The following is a 15,063-nucleotide window of genomic DNA, read 5'->3' as shown; positions in this document are numbered from 1 at the left end:
AATTATGCATAAAACTAGGATGGTAGAGCCAACTAAGTGCCCATGAACAAATAGTCTGATTTCTAGGCAAACTTTGCACTTGGACCCTTTTATCTCATGTGATCTCTAAGAGTTTCATTTACTGATGAAGCTACTTTGACACCTTTCCCAAAGACAGAGCCAAAATCTCTTAAGACATCATAAATGACAGTTTGGCTCTCTCTCTTTTTTTTAAATGTTTTATTTATTTAAGGGAGCGAGACAGAGCACAAACGGTGGGGTGGGGTAGAGGGAGAAACAGACCCCCAGCTGAGTAGAGAGCCCAATGTGGGGCTTGATCCCAGGACCCTGGGATCATGCATGACCTGAGCACTCAGGCACCCAGTTTGGCTCTCTTTGTTAGGAAACTGTTAAGGGGCTGATTCTCTTTTCCCAAAATCCATATGTGGAAGCCCTAACTCCAGTACTTTGGAATGTGACTATATTTGGAGAGCCTTTAAAGAGGTGATTAAATTAAAATGAGTCCTTTCGGGTGAGTCCTAATCCAAACTGACTGCTATCTGTATAAGGAAATTAGGACACTCAGACCTGAGGGATACACAAGTGAGGAGGAAAGACTGAAGAAGGAGCAGAGGGCAGCCATCTGCAAGCCAAGGATAGAGGCCTCAGAAGAAAACAAACCTCCAAAAACCTTGATCTTGGACTTCTGACCTCCAGAACTGTGAGAAAATAAATACGTTGATTAAGCCAACCAGTCTGTGGTACTTTGTTACAGCAACTATAGCAAACTAATATATAAGAATAAATATTTATAAAGTGCTTATAGACAAAACATTATAGTTAGCACTTGGCTTAGTAACGCCTCTAGACTAATTTGGAAGGATGAAATAGGCTGGAGGGTTTTTTTGTTTTTTAAAGAACTTGATGGGCTGCCTTAACTCCTCATTGGTAAAGAGGTTCTGTGTCAGTCCTACTCAGAACTGAGCTGAAAATAACCCTGAGATCAGGCAGATACTTGGGAAGCCAAAAATCTGAAAGAATAATGATTTTGGTTGGTGATCGTTCTGAAATGATGTATTTCTTATTTTTGAGGTACATGGACCTGTACCTCTAGAGACTGACCCATTGAAGGTTGCCATTTAAATTAGAAATCTTTGGGAAAATCATCTTATGTGGCAGAATGTGTATCTCATTAGCATGGAAACCCATATAAAGTAATAGAAATTGGTTGAATCATTTATATGCAAGCAACTTGAAGAGTCAGAAATGAATTGTATCACTGAGAAATCAAAATGGTAGCCTACTGTGGATTAGGACCTCACAGAAGGAAACGGATTAATACAAAAGTGCTTCGATACTCACCAATGGCAAGAGTGCTTATACATAAATTCCATAAAATTAACAGTTGGATTCTTTAATATAAAAACAAACGATTAATTTTTCCAATGACTTTAATCATGAGTCAATAAAACATTTGTAAATGTGAACACAATTGTTTCTGTGCCTATTTTTAAAACGGGCTTCAGTTACTTTTACACAAATTACTGTCACAAGAGGGAATCCTTGAGAGAATTAACGAATAAAGGGGAGAAAGGATTTGCAAGTGAGGGCTGAAAAGAAGGCAGGCAGTCTAGAAAAAGTAAACCTTGTTTGCACATTTTCGTTTGTGAACAAATTAGTTGGTATTCTGTCTTGAGTAGGCTTGGTAGTATCAAATAAACCCATTTTAGTTGTTTGTGGATTCTCCAGAAAGTCGTGAGTCCTTCCATCAGCACCTCCACCTTGTTGAGATCAGGTCTACATGGTTTTTCTCATGAGGATGTCTCACTGTATGGAATCTTACAAATTCTCTAGGGAATTTTAATGAAGTTCCTAACAATTCTACAAGGAGAAGGAGAAAACTAACAATACAGTGTTAGAAAAGAAACCAATGCATTGTGTAGGGGCAGGAAGGAAATCAGTAGGTTTTTCTGGCTGAAATGGAAAATTCTATTTAAGGAAGAGTAGGAGAGGGTTTGGAAAGGCAGGCTGAAGCCAGATTATGAACATCCCTGAGCAAGTTTGACTTTTATTCCATAGATGGCAAAGAAAGGAAGAGACATGGTTAAACTGTGTTCTGGGCCTTGCTTTGCAAGTGAATTAAGTGCAGGATGGATTGGAGCAGGGAGAAAAGAGCAACAGAGACTAGGAGGCCACCAGAGTAACCGAAACCCAAGTGCTCAAGTCAGGGTAGATTCGAGAGACGTTACAAAAGAAAAACATGGGATTTAATGGCAAGTTATGGGGAAAAGAGAGAAGAAAAGTTCTTAACCTGGGCACCAAAGATTAAGTATCAGTAAATGGAAATCAAAAAGGGAATCTAGGGGTGCCTGAGTAGCTCAGTTAAGTGTCCAACTCCTTGATTTTAGCTCAGGTCTGGATCCCAAAGTCGTGAGTTCAAACCCCATATTGGGCTGGGTATGGAGCCAACTTAAAAAAAAAAGAAAATCTAGCTTTACTGGAAAAGTGAGTTTTATTTTAGAAATACTGTATTGAACATATATATTAAATCTCACCCTTGCCTACCCTCCCAATTCCCTTACCAACTCCATTTTTTTTCCTCACGGCAGTTACACTCTAATACAATTTACCTCTATTTATTGACTATTGTCTATCTCCCTCTACCTGAAAAATCTGCACAAGGCAGGGATAGTTTTTGGTTTTGTTCATTAATATGTCTCAAGGATCTTGAACAGTGCCTGGCACATAATAAGTGCTCAATAGATTTATGTTAGCTGAGTGCATGGGCAGAGTTGGCATCCAAGAGAATTTCTACCATGTAGTTGAAAATAACATACTGAAAACTTCCTATGTGTAAAGCACCAATCAAGATACTGGTTTTGGTGCTTTACACGTATCATGTTCCTTACAGCTACCATAGGGGATAGATAGCTTCATCCCATTGCAGATAAGGAAACTAAGGCACAGAGTGGTAAAGAAATAGATTAATCAGGAAAGTGCTAGAGCCAGGATTCAAACCTAGGTAAACTGGCTGTAGAGCCCACGCACCATAGTGCCTCTCGCTGTACATCACCATCTCATGGGGTGAAGGGGCAAAATGGGAGAAGGGACCAAAAGAGCTTGGGAATCAGATGCCCAAAGGTAGTAGTTGACACTTTAGAAGTAGATTGTGAAAGCATAATAAAAGACTAATGATAGATGCTTACCTTGGTCAGGATTGCCACATTCTTTTCCTAACCATGCTGGGCTGGTGAATTTTTGTGGCATCTCTGCAGATCTATGTAATAATTAGGATAAAATAAATAGCAGATTAAAGCCATTCATTTTCCAAAAGTACTGTACTTGGGGAACCCAGTGCTAACAAAAAAATAGATCTTATTTTACGAAAATCAGTGTTGGGCTCATATATACCAGAAAATGGTACTATCTGACAGCCCTAAATAGGAGCCAAGGAAGTGTATCTGTTAACAAATAACACCGTGTCCATTACAAAAGAGAAGAATACTGGGGTATCTTGTGGGTCTCCCGTAGCTGAATGGAAATACAGGCATATTATATCAAAAACAGTCCACATTATCACCCCTAGCTACTAAAAGCAATAAATTGCCAGTTACACACTTGGTGAGTTACATCAAAAGACTTTAAAAAGATTGTTCTGACAAATTGAGGGTTGATGGAGGGAGGTGAGTGGGGGATGGGATAAATGGGTGATGGGTGTTTAAGGAGGGCACTTGCTACGATGAGCACTAGGTGTTATATGCATGTAAGTGATAAATCACTAAATTAAAAAAAAAGATTGTTCTAATAATTATGCTTTCAAGAAGTAATGCTGGAAAACTGTTTCATTTGTTAAATTTTTTAGGCTACTTGCTCTCCCACAAATGGCCTTTTTATTAATGGCCTTTTTATTTGTTTATTAACACCTACACTTTATACTGACTGGTTTGCTGACTGCTATGCGTGGAAATATCTAAACAAACTAAGTAATTTCATGAAAACAATGACTGCTCTGGAAGGAAGCAGAATTTCTAGTTTCTTTGATTCTTATTTGTATTTACTAGTCAAGATATCTGATGCCCCACCAGGAAAAACAAGGAGAACAACAAAGGAAATTGACCTGCTGGTAGGAAGATCATGGCATATTTCAAGAGGTAGACGATCATGTTTCAGCAATTCAGGAAACTTGTAGGTCAAGGACACTTAACTGCTCTCTCTAGGTGTCCATTTCTTCAACTGTATCATGCGAGTTTCGGTCTAAAAATCTCCAGATTTGTGCCCCCAAAGTCTGCATTTCCTGTAACATCTTCATGATTTTTACCACACGTATATGCCACTGAACCATTATTTATAAATCCTTTTCTTTAAATATACTTACTTAAAATTCAAATACACTTATTTTCAAAATAAAAATCTCCATGGCTACTAGCATGGAAACAGCATCATTTGCCATAGCTAGAAATTATTTATAAAAATAATTACAATGAAAAATAAACATGGGCTTGCAACTTTGCTAAATATTGTCTTTAAAATCTGTGATTCTGAGATCTGCTCTATCTTTCATAGATAAGATGAACAAGTGTTAGCAACATAGAACTGAGTTACCAGAAGGTTTACAAGAACTTTGAAAAGAAATTGACTTCCTAACTATGGAAGGTATTTATTGCTTTTTGAATGTACTATCCCATGAACCACCCCCTCTGGTACCCATCTTACACTTTGGAAAACCACTATCCTAGAACATCCCCAAGATTACTTTTTGCTCCACTATCCATATAGTTTAATAGAAAGCTTAGGCTTTAGGGTCAGGCAGGCTTGATTCGTGTGCCCTCTCCAAATCTCCGTTTTCTTATCTGTAGGATAAAGATAGGATATAGCTCACAGTGTTATGAAGATTAAGTGGAGATATGCAAAATCCATAGCATACCACCTGGCACACAGTAGGAGCTCCATAAGTGTTAATCTTCACTTCATATTCTGTATTAATTGGACTTACCTAACCACTTAGCTTCCGGAATGGCCCAATGATTCTGAAAAGACTTCAATTCGAAATGCACTTTGTTCTCACCAACGAAATCAGACCTCATGCCTCCATAAATTCTTATTTTTATATACTCTTTTTTGAGACAAAATGTATTTAAATATAAGCATATACCGTTTTTATGTTGACCTTAGGAGAACAAAAGAGCCAGTTATTTTATCAGCAAAAAGAGTTTTTGGCAATAACAGGAATTGTAATTCAGGACAAGCAAACTATGGTGAACCAGAGGCAAGTCTGGAGAATAGGAGAGAGGAGTTTGCATTTATTTATTTATGGGGGAAAGAAAAGTTGGGAGGGACTGTTGTGGCGTCTCCTTGGTTGACGTTGGCAGTCTCCCTGGCTACACTGTTGCCGGGCAAGGAGAAATTCTTCCCTGTTTGGGAATGCAAGGTATGCTTCCTAAGGCAAGCGGTAGTGTGGGAAAGCTCCCCCTTTGGGACTTCCTGACTCCATTTTCAATTATGTTTTCTCTCTCTCTCTCTTTTTTAAGATTTTATTTCTAAGTAATCTCTACATGCAAAGTGGGGCTCAGACTCACAAGCCTGGGATCAAGAGCCTAACGCTCTACCGACTGAGCCAGCTAGGGACCCGTTAAATGATGTTTTCTTTCTTTATTTTCACATTTATACAGGGAGGAAAACCAAGACATCCTACCAATAAGAGCACAAGATTAATATGTGGCTAAATTTTAGTGTAAAGACTTGCATAGCTAATTAGTGAAATGACCCCACGGGGATGAGGATGTAGTGGGAGAAGAAGCAGGATTATGAATAATTTTAAAATCTCTCTTTTCAACATAAAAAGAGCTCGTTGTTCCACTTGCTTCTGATAAACCCAGTGGAAATATCAGGGATCTTTGCTCCTGCCGAGCTCTGAGAACCCTCGGTAATCCGCGCCAACAGCTGGCTGAAGGAAACCTTCCTGGGAAGTCCGCTGGCAGAGGTGGTGGGGAGGAGGGGAGCGGGAGCTCGCTGAGGTTTGATTCCCGCCCCGCAGGTACACCGTCCCGGCTCCCGCCGGGCTTCCCCTAATAGACACAGAAGCGACTTGATCGGTTGGGGCCACGTTCAGAGAGGAAGAGACAGAAAAGCGTTCTGAGTGGAGCACAGACAAAAGGGTGTTGATTTCACAAAAATGACACTCTATGTATCGCGCTGTGCTCACGCTGAAGCTGCGGCACAGGGACCTCGGGGGCCCTGCGGTCTCGGGAAAAACGGGCGTGGGCCTGACCTTTCGGGGCGGCAGCCACTAGCCTGACTGATGGATTGTTAGGACTCCCGCACTGTCGCTTTCATCAGTTCAGAGAGGTTTGAGAACCTATGTGGGGATTTAGCAGTAAATCTGGTTAACAAGGGAGCCCCTAAGGAAAACAACGTGTGGCGTGGCGGAGAGAAGATGTTTCTCCCCTGGGGTTTCTCCCGTCTTTTCTTCTCTCACTGGCAGCAGTTTGTGCCGTCTTTCTTGTTTCTCTCACTCAGGTCGCAACAAAGGAATCCATAGTAAGATGTTACTAATAATGTGTCCCCCTCTCTCTGGGGAAAGGCAGGACCTAGAAGTATGAACCTGAAGGAATGTAGCCAGCGAGGCAGCACGGGGCAGCAGGGGAGGGCGTGAGGTGGGCAGCAGGAGCGTTTTGAAGGTCCTTTGAAGTGCTTGATGGTGGGACCCAACGTTCCCCTCCGCCGTCCGCTATAAGGCCAACTCTTAGCGTTGGCTAAGGCCCGCCTCATGACCCCAGAGTAATGAACACTGAAGATGGAGCGCTGCTCCCTTTGTCCCTGCTTTCGTACCTTGTCCTCAGCTTCTCATTTCAAGTGTAATTCACTTCTCTTCCCGGTTAGCCCCCAACACTCAGCTCTCAAAGAGCATAAGCAATTTTCACACTCCAGGCCAGCAGGTAGATTCTAAACAAGTGAATGGAATCCAGTCTGCACTGCCCTGGAAACAAGCTAGGAACGAAGTACTATCACCTCTGGTACCCAAACCAACTGGAGATGTCCTTTCATGCGCTAATCGAATGCATCCAACACACTCCACATAGTGGTTGAATTATCAGTTATCAATTATCCCAGAGAGAGAGACTATCTCCACATAGTGGTTGAACCCCCAAAGTAGGGATGGTTGTTATAACTCTTTTATCTATCAAAAAATCATTTTTATTTATTTATTTGACAGAAAGAGGGAGAGCACAAGCAGGGGGAGCCGTGGGCAGAGGGAGAGAGAGGAGCAGACTCCCTGCTGAGCAGGGAGCCGATGCAGGACTCAATCTCAGGACCCTGAGATCGTGACCCAAGCTGAAGGCAGATGCTTAACCCACTGAGCCACCCAGGTGCCCCTCACAAATTATTTTATTACTATCAAATATTCGATGCATATAGTCTATAACAAATAATTGTGTATCTTCTCGACAGATAAAGACATTTTAACAACTTCCTTCTCTCCTAATCAAGGTTTAATTTAGGATTGTTCAATGAATCAATAATCTTATCATCTCTAAATTGAATTCGTTATTCACAGTCTCCCTCAGATCCTTATACTTTTCTCCACCTATATATAGATAAGTGTTGACACCAGCTCATGAAAAATCAATCCCTTGTCCCTTGGGGGCCCTCTCACTCTCAAGAAAATCCCTGTTCTTGATCGCTGAGTTCTAGCATCTATCACTGTACACAGAGTGCAGTGAATGCTCAATACGTATTTACCAAATGAATGACTGAACAATCGTACATTGGTGACAATAACGTCCACATGGAATCTTTCCACTGCAGTTATTAGTATTCTTTTTCCAAAAACATCCTGAAAAAGCCTGTTGTTGAATGGTGTATGCCATCACCAAACTTTGTCTTTTCATTGCTCTTATTTTAGGCTTATGCTCTTTCTATGTCTCAATAATTAATTTCCTGGCTTCATGGTCAGGTGGAATTACCATAAAATTTTGGAGGTGTACCTTCTACAAGCTTGTTTGGTGGAAGCAAGATAATTCTACTCTCCTCTATTTCCTCCTCAAAGCAGACGATAAGGTTCAAGAGAGCAGGCATGGTCTCTAGCCTGGCACGTGGAACACAGTAGATGCTCGATAAAAAGCTTGTGAATGGAATGATTAAATGTTACCATTTACCCTTTTCTTAATGTCAGGGCAGACTACAGAGTCACGTGCTATACATTCTGGGGGAAATAGAAAAGAACTAACAGTTTGGTACCTTCTGTGTGTCGGTCACCAGGCTGGATGCCAAATATAGATCACTTCATGTAATTTTTACAGCAACCTTGTGAAGAAGGCATTCCAATTTTATAGATAAAGACACTGAGGCCCAAAGGGATCTGTCATGAAATAAATATGTGCACCTGTAATTCTTCTTTCTCCTAGAATCTCTATTCTCTTCCTATTGCTTAATCAAATCACACACAACCTTCAAGTACCAAATTAAGACTGTTGGAAGTACGTTCTCCATGGGTGTCTTGTGTGTCTGTCCTTCTTCTGAGTAAAGGCATTGATGGCTTTTGGTCTGGGCTACAAAGGATGTTTGTATAGCACACAGCCTTCAACAGAGAGATAGTATCTCCCTCTGGGAGAGGACAGATTTGTGTTCTGACCAGATTAACAAGGATAATGTCTCTTTCCGGGGCAAAGCTTGGACAGGTTTGCTAACAGCCCTTTTAGAAGATTGGGGTTTCCTTACCTCGGGGTTCCTCAGCTGTGATACAAACCCAGAGAGTGTGCCGTGCCCCTCGGGGCTGCTCTGTGTCAGCCGTACAGGATTTGCAGGACCCGTTCATCAGGGAGAACACAAAGTTTCCTACGGCCTGCTATGTTGTGAGGAAGAAAGTCCGTTGTCTCTGACCTAGGAATTTTGTGTCCTCTTCAAGCACCTCTGAAAATGTACTAGACTAACTTTCAGCTTGCAAATAGGGTGAAACTTTAGCCTTTTCACAGTTCTTGACAAAGACTTCTTCCTTTGGGAAGCCTTTTCTAACTATTCCAGCTTCTAGTAATATCTCTAAGACACATTTGGCAGGAAACCCAACCTGCTGAGTAACGTATTTATGAACATTTTTATTACCTCACACTTGATTATTCTCTCCTAGAGGACAGAAATCGTCATTTATGCCTCTTGATAAGTATTTAGCATTTTTCTTGGACATAGAAATGGGCTCTTCTTTCATTAACTGTAATTCATTAAAATGTATTGAATGTCTATTAAGTGTAGGACATTATGGTCAGAATGTTTAGGTAATTATTTCCCTAAATGGTGCATAAGCACCTTGAACGCGGACATAATATCTAATAGTTCTTTATCCATTATAATTCTTTCTGTCCCTCATTCTCATTCAACAAATATTTATTGAATGTCTGCTATTGCAGATGGTATAAGTTAGTTGATGAGCAGACAAACAAATAAGAGAAGTCTATCTACAATGAACTCATGGAAACACATACATGCAGTACAAGAAGGAAGTCCAGGGACAGAAAAAAAAGCATAGGGGCACCTGGGTGGCACAGTGGTTAAGCGTCTGCCTTCGGCTCAGGGCGTGATCCCGGCGTTCTGGGATCGAGCCCCACATCAGGCTCCTCCGCTATGAGCCTGCTTCTTCCTCTCCCACTCCCCCTGCTTGTGTTCCCTCTCTCGCTGGCTGTCTCTATCTCTGTCAAATAAATAAATAAAATCTTAAAAAAAAAAAAGAAAAGAAAAGAAAAAAAAAGCATAGATCATTATGGGAACATGGAAAAGGGCCACTCAGCAGGACTTTCATTTTCTGGTGGTGGCAGTTTGCTTTTCTCCTTCTTGGTATTTTCAGCAGCATATAGTGCTCAGTAGAAACTGAAATAAAGTGGGCTCCGCCCCCCCCCCCACACACACACTGTAGAGCCTCCTTCAGTGCTCACGGCCCATCAGTGAAGAGTCTGGGCGAAGGTTCCGGGCTGCACGCTCCTCTGGCACGGGTGTACCATGAGAGGCCCCCAGAGAAGGACCCTCCATTGATGCGTCCCCATGTGCTGAAACAAAGTGTCTATGTGGAACTGATAATTCAAACTAGAAATCTTGATCAAATCCTTGCGCTGAAACTTGCGCAGATCCTCCAAAATAGCCCATCTAAGATTGGCTGGCCTGGATTAAAAAGGATTGCCAGCAGGCTCAGGCTCCAGTTCCACCTGTTTAAAAAGATACATGCAACAAGTGTGTTTAAGTAAATGAACCTCTATTTAACAGCTGGAATATTACTAGGGACTGGAAAGATGAACAAGGCATGTTCCCCGTCCTCAAGATGTTCTTCATCAAGTGAGACAGACACAGAGAACCATCACCTAAAACCGTGTAGGAGAGCATAAGCTTTGACTAGCAACCAGGGGTTACTATCCACAAGCTGGGGGAATTTACTCTGCTGGGGACGAAGGGAATGTCTTGCAAGGGATGGCTTTGAGTTGGTGTGTAAAGGGTGAAAAGAATTTCCACAAGCAGGAAACAGAGAGTAAGACAGCCCAGGAAAAAGCTCAAGCAAAGACACATTCTTTACAAATAAATAAACAAATGAACTAACTAATTAATAAAAGGAGAGTTCAGGGAATGGTTCGTAGACCAGCGACTGGAATGTAGGATGTGCACAAAACTGAAGGTCAGGAAGGGAGTTCGGTTCCGCGTCTTCCGCAAGTATTTATAAGCACCTGCTGGGGCGAATATAGGATGCTTAAAAAGAGGTAAAGACCTAGCTCACAAGCTAATGAGATCGTTTAATCTAAAATAGTAAATGTCAACAAAGCACTAAACAGGGGGGATCTTGAATGTCACCCTAAGTCACTCGGGCGTTATTCCTTAGGAAGAGAATTCAGGGAATGATTTTATCTGACCTGGGAGGAGGAGGTTAAGTCTCGGCAACTGTGTGAAGGAAGGTTCAGAGCGGCGAGAGATGGGGTCAGGGAGAACAGTATGGAAGCGTGTGTAATCATCCAGGGGAAAACCAGGAAGGGTCTATACCAGATGAAGATGAAAAGAGAGCAAAGATAGAAGACTCATGAGGACAGAATCCACGGAACTTAACTTTCCAGTCCCCATGTTTATGACGATGAGTCCAAGCTTTCTATTCTGGGAGATAGAGCGGATGATGCTGGTAATAATAGAGAAGACTCATCAGATAAAATATCCAGAACTGATAAGATCTCAAAGGTTAACTAACCGATCTCCATCATATCTTTTTTCATTTAGCTTTTTACTTGGTCATAATTTTAGACGTGGTGTCATTTATTTTTTAAGCAGTAGAAATAAACACCTAGGACTTTTTAGGAGACACGTCTTACCAGGGTTTTTCAAGCTTCAGGACCATTAGTGGATCATGAAGTCAATTTAAAATGTTATAAAATAATACCCAAAAAATGAGATAGAATAAAGCAAAACAGAACAGAAAATCCAGTGATCACATAGAAAGGTTATTACTTCGTGGAACTTTGGCTTCTGTTTTATGTACACAGACTAGGTTGCAATGTCAAGTACATGTCTTAGCGTGAGTTGCAGTTTAAAAGGTTTGAAAGCCGCTGATCTAGACAGTGTCCCACAAGTCATCTCTCTCAACCCTCTTTCCTCCAGTTTACAGAATTTGAGTATTGGCATATAGGGGCTTGAGGCATTTTTTGTCCCTTCGACAATGAATGACAACCCAATTATGTAACACAATGGTGCTAGTATTTTGTTTGGAGCCAATGGCCTCCACCATTTTTATAGAGAGTCAGAGCACCGTCTCCATTATTGACTGTAGCCCCTTTGGCATCATGGGGAATACCCAGGATTACCTACATCTTGTCCACCTGCAGATCAAATCAGAAACAGGGAGAGAATACATTATTTTGTTTTCTTTTCTTGAGATTTCATATAAACCTTTGCTAAGTATTTTAAGACAATAGAATTAAAAATGTAAATTGTGAATCCTCATAGATTTCATTTTTCCACTAGATGGCAGAAAAAGCACTTGTAATGGACATTACATTGTCATCCACTTAAATCAGTTCTGCAGACTTTTTTAATAAGGGGAGGTATATTTCATTTCAGTTTGAACAGTAGAATATGATTATAAGACATTTGATTATTTTTAAACCAATTTAATCATATTAAGCTTAAAATTAAAGAGAAACTTTAGTTTGTGTTTATGTATGTACATATGTGCCCACATGACTCAATTAAGACATACATGATGGAATTTTATTGGTCTTGGAATACTGCCATGCTCTCTTTTAATACAAATTTTAAAATAACAGATAGTATTTAGAAACAATTTTAAATTAATACAGAAACATTTTTTCATGCTCCACCTGGGTATAATTAGGTGTACAGTTGATATATACTTAATTGTGATATATTGCAAATAATGATAATAATATAAGTAAAAAGATTGATGATACATCCATGGTTATGAACCCAAAATACATTTTTTATAAAGAGAATAAAAACTATGTGAGCTAAGGAAATATAATACAACAGTTAAACACGGTACGTCCTTTTCTTTCTGTGTTAATAATTCTAATACGACTTTTTTTTTTTAACCCTGAATTGATGTGTCAGGTGGCCATTTATCAACAATAAGTCTTTGGGGGCATTTGTAATTAGAACACTTTACTCTGTACTTGCGAAGCGTTTCACAGACCTTGCTCTGGTACATTTACCATCGAAGACAAAATTATTTCGTGGATCTTCAAAAAGCAAAATGGTTAATAGGTGAGTTATACCAAAGAGAATGTTTTAGGAAACACAGACAATTTGATAAAGTACTATCAAACTATTGAATAAAGCCCAGTTCAAAGAGGCTAAGTATTTTGCCCCGATTTCAGTCACGACTTTTGCTACTGTTTGTCTTACAACTGGCCTTGGGAAAGAGGAGAAAAAAGAAAGGCTGGAAAAGAGGAGGTGATGAAAAGAGTCAAGTCCAATCGTTCATGCAGCTCACGGACTTCTGCCAAAGGCATGTTCTGGGTCAGGCCCTGCGTGGGAATAAGGATGTGGCTTCTTCAATCAAGATGAGAGCAAAGGAGAACGAGTAGGGGAGATGGTAGGGGGGCCAACAGGAAGAAGCACAAGAATGGCTGAGATGATGTAATAGTTGCCATGGCGGCATTACCTCGGCTCTCGCCTCTCCCAGCTTTGCTGACCACCTCTTCCTCAACAAAACAAAAACAAAAGGGAAACCCAGGAGCATGCTGGCAATGCCCACAGTCCCCAGGAACCTAGAGAGGGGCCTCTGGTGGTAAGGGAGAGGTGGAGGTGGGAACCATGGTGGGCCCTAGGCAGTATGTTTCCATGCAAAGTAAGTTATAACCAGTCCCAGAATCTCGAGCTGAGAAAACCCTGAGCTGTGCTGTGCTGTGCTGTGCTGTGCTGTGCTGTGGGTAGCACATGTCTGATCTTGTTTGAGTCAAGGGGGGATTAATGACTTTTCGGGAATAGGCAATTCACATGGCGCTGTGGACACCTTTCCAAGACAATGGCATATCAGAGTAAATGATCTGCCCTGCTATGTTGAGCAGAAGGCTGTTTTTATGTCCGTATCTTCGTAAAGGCAACTATGGGTTAAAAGCAAATAAAATAAATTTTAAAATAAAAAGGAATATGATTTGGAGTATTTGTTTTTAAGTCGAGGAAGCTTACATTAGATTTGCAAGAGGCTTCCCTTACAAAACCAAACTGTAGAAAGTCCCACTGGCCCTAGTCCAGGCGCCTTAGGTCCTGCCGCCTGCTAAATGTGGGGGGCCTAGTCAGTCGCTTTACACTTCTGGGCCCCATTTCTTAAATCACATATCACGGAGAGGGAGCTAGACTCCCAGCTCTAACGTTTTCCACATGAGAAGAATAGAAATTTAACAGCTCGCTGTTTAATTGAAATGAACTGAAAAGAACTCCAAGTCCAAGGTCCCAATATCAACCTCCTACCCCAACTTTTTAGGTCTTTAGCTCCCCTTATGCTCTCCAATTAAAGAAATAGGAATTTGAGCTCTCTCTCTGTACTGTCTCTTGTATTCCGCCCTTCCCAATGGTGCACTGCAAACGTCTTTATAAATCTACAACCTGAGCTATAGAGTAATTGCTTTAGGCTGTATGAATGGCTCTCTTTTGCCCACCCAGATGAGGAGACTCTGCCCCCCAAATCGTTGAGTGTTTTCTTGTTTTCCTGCTTAAACCAGGAGGAAGGCGTAGCGAGAGCCCTCGGAGCACACAACCCCGTAGATCTCCCCTCAGCACATCTCTAATGGGCTCAGCACAGTGACAGCTGTGACGAATACCACGGCAATTTCCCAGATAAGATTGTATCCGAGTAGGGGCTACATTTCCTTCAGAGTCGCAGAGGCCATTATTATTCTTTGGAGAGGAATTCTGAGGAGGAAATAGCTGATTTAAATGCCTGCTGTCAGTTGCCAAAGAAATTGTTACAAAATACTGCTATAATGATGTGGAAAACTGCCCATTGCTTCGGATCCCACGTTTTCTGTGCTCCCTCCATTCATCACTCAAGATTTCCCTTTCAGCCAACCAGGTACATCAACACCCGTGTGCTCTAAAGCCTCCCAACTTGGAGTCTCAGGTTGGGGTTCTTTGGCATTTCACATTATGGTTGCTCCATCATTTCTTGTGACCTCTTAAGCTCTCAAGAGGTCATCTAGAAAACTGTGTGTAGCCTAGAAATACCAACCCAGCTGGTCTGGGTACTAAATTTCATTCATTCAACCAGTACTTACTGAGTGCGCATTAGTTTTCCACACAGGAGAAGGCAGCATAGAGTCGTTGTCTCACGTAGGGTTTCTGGAGTTGAAAGGCCTAAATCCTAGCCCTAGCTCCATCAGGATTCCTAGTAGTGTGACCTTGTTGTGTGATAGTTGGACAAGTTACCTTAGTTTCTACGTCTGCATAATGGATCAATAAGTCTAATTTTAGTACCCTCCACAAGGGTAGAAATGAGGATTACATGAATTAATGTTCATAAGGTGCTAAAAATAATAATAGCTCATAATAAGTGTTCATTAATATGTTCATTACACCTATAAAGAAGATAACATTATTACCATTAAGGAA

At 41.1% G+C, this 15,063-nt stretch overlaps 1 non-coding gene across 1 annotated transcript; it reads right to left on the bottom strand.

The window, feature by feature from the left end:
* Nucleotides 1–9,875: 9,875 nt before the first annotated feature.
* On the bottom strand, nt 9,876–10,012 carry LOC121101450. The gene has a single exon (XR_005833435.1). It is a non-coding gene; the product is annotated as a small nucleolar RNA SNORA42/SNORA80 family (small nucleolar RNA).
* Between the last annotated feature and the right edge of the window lie 5,051 nt (nt 10,013–15,063).

The sequence above is a fragment of the Ursus maritimus genome, unplaced genomic scaffold, assembly GCF_017311325.1.
Source record: "Ursus maritimus isolate PB19 unplaced genomic scaffold, ASM1731132v1 scaffold_10, whole genome shotgun sequence".
NCBI classification, from domain to species: Eukaryota; Metazoa; Chordata; class Mammalia; order Carnivora; family Ursidae; genus Ursus; species Ursus maritimus.
Note: the sequence above shows the minus strand (reverse complement) of the source record. Positions and strands in the feature narration are given on the sequence as shown.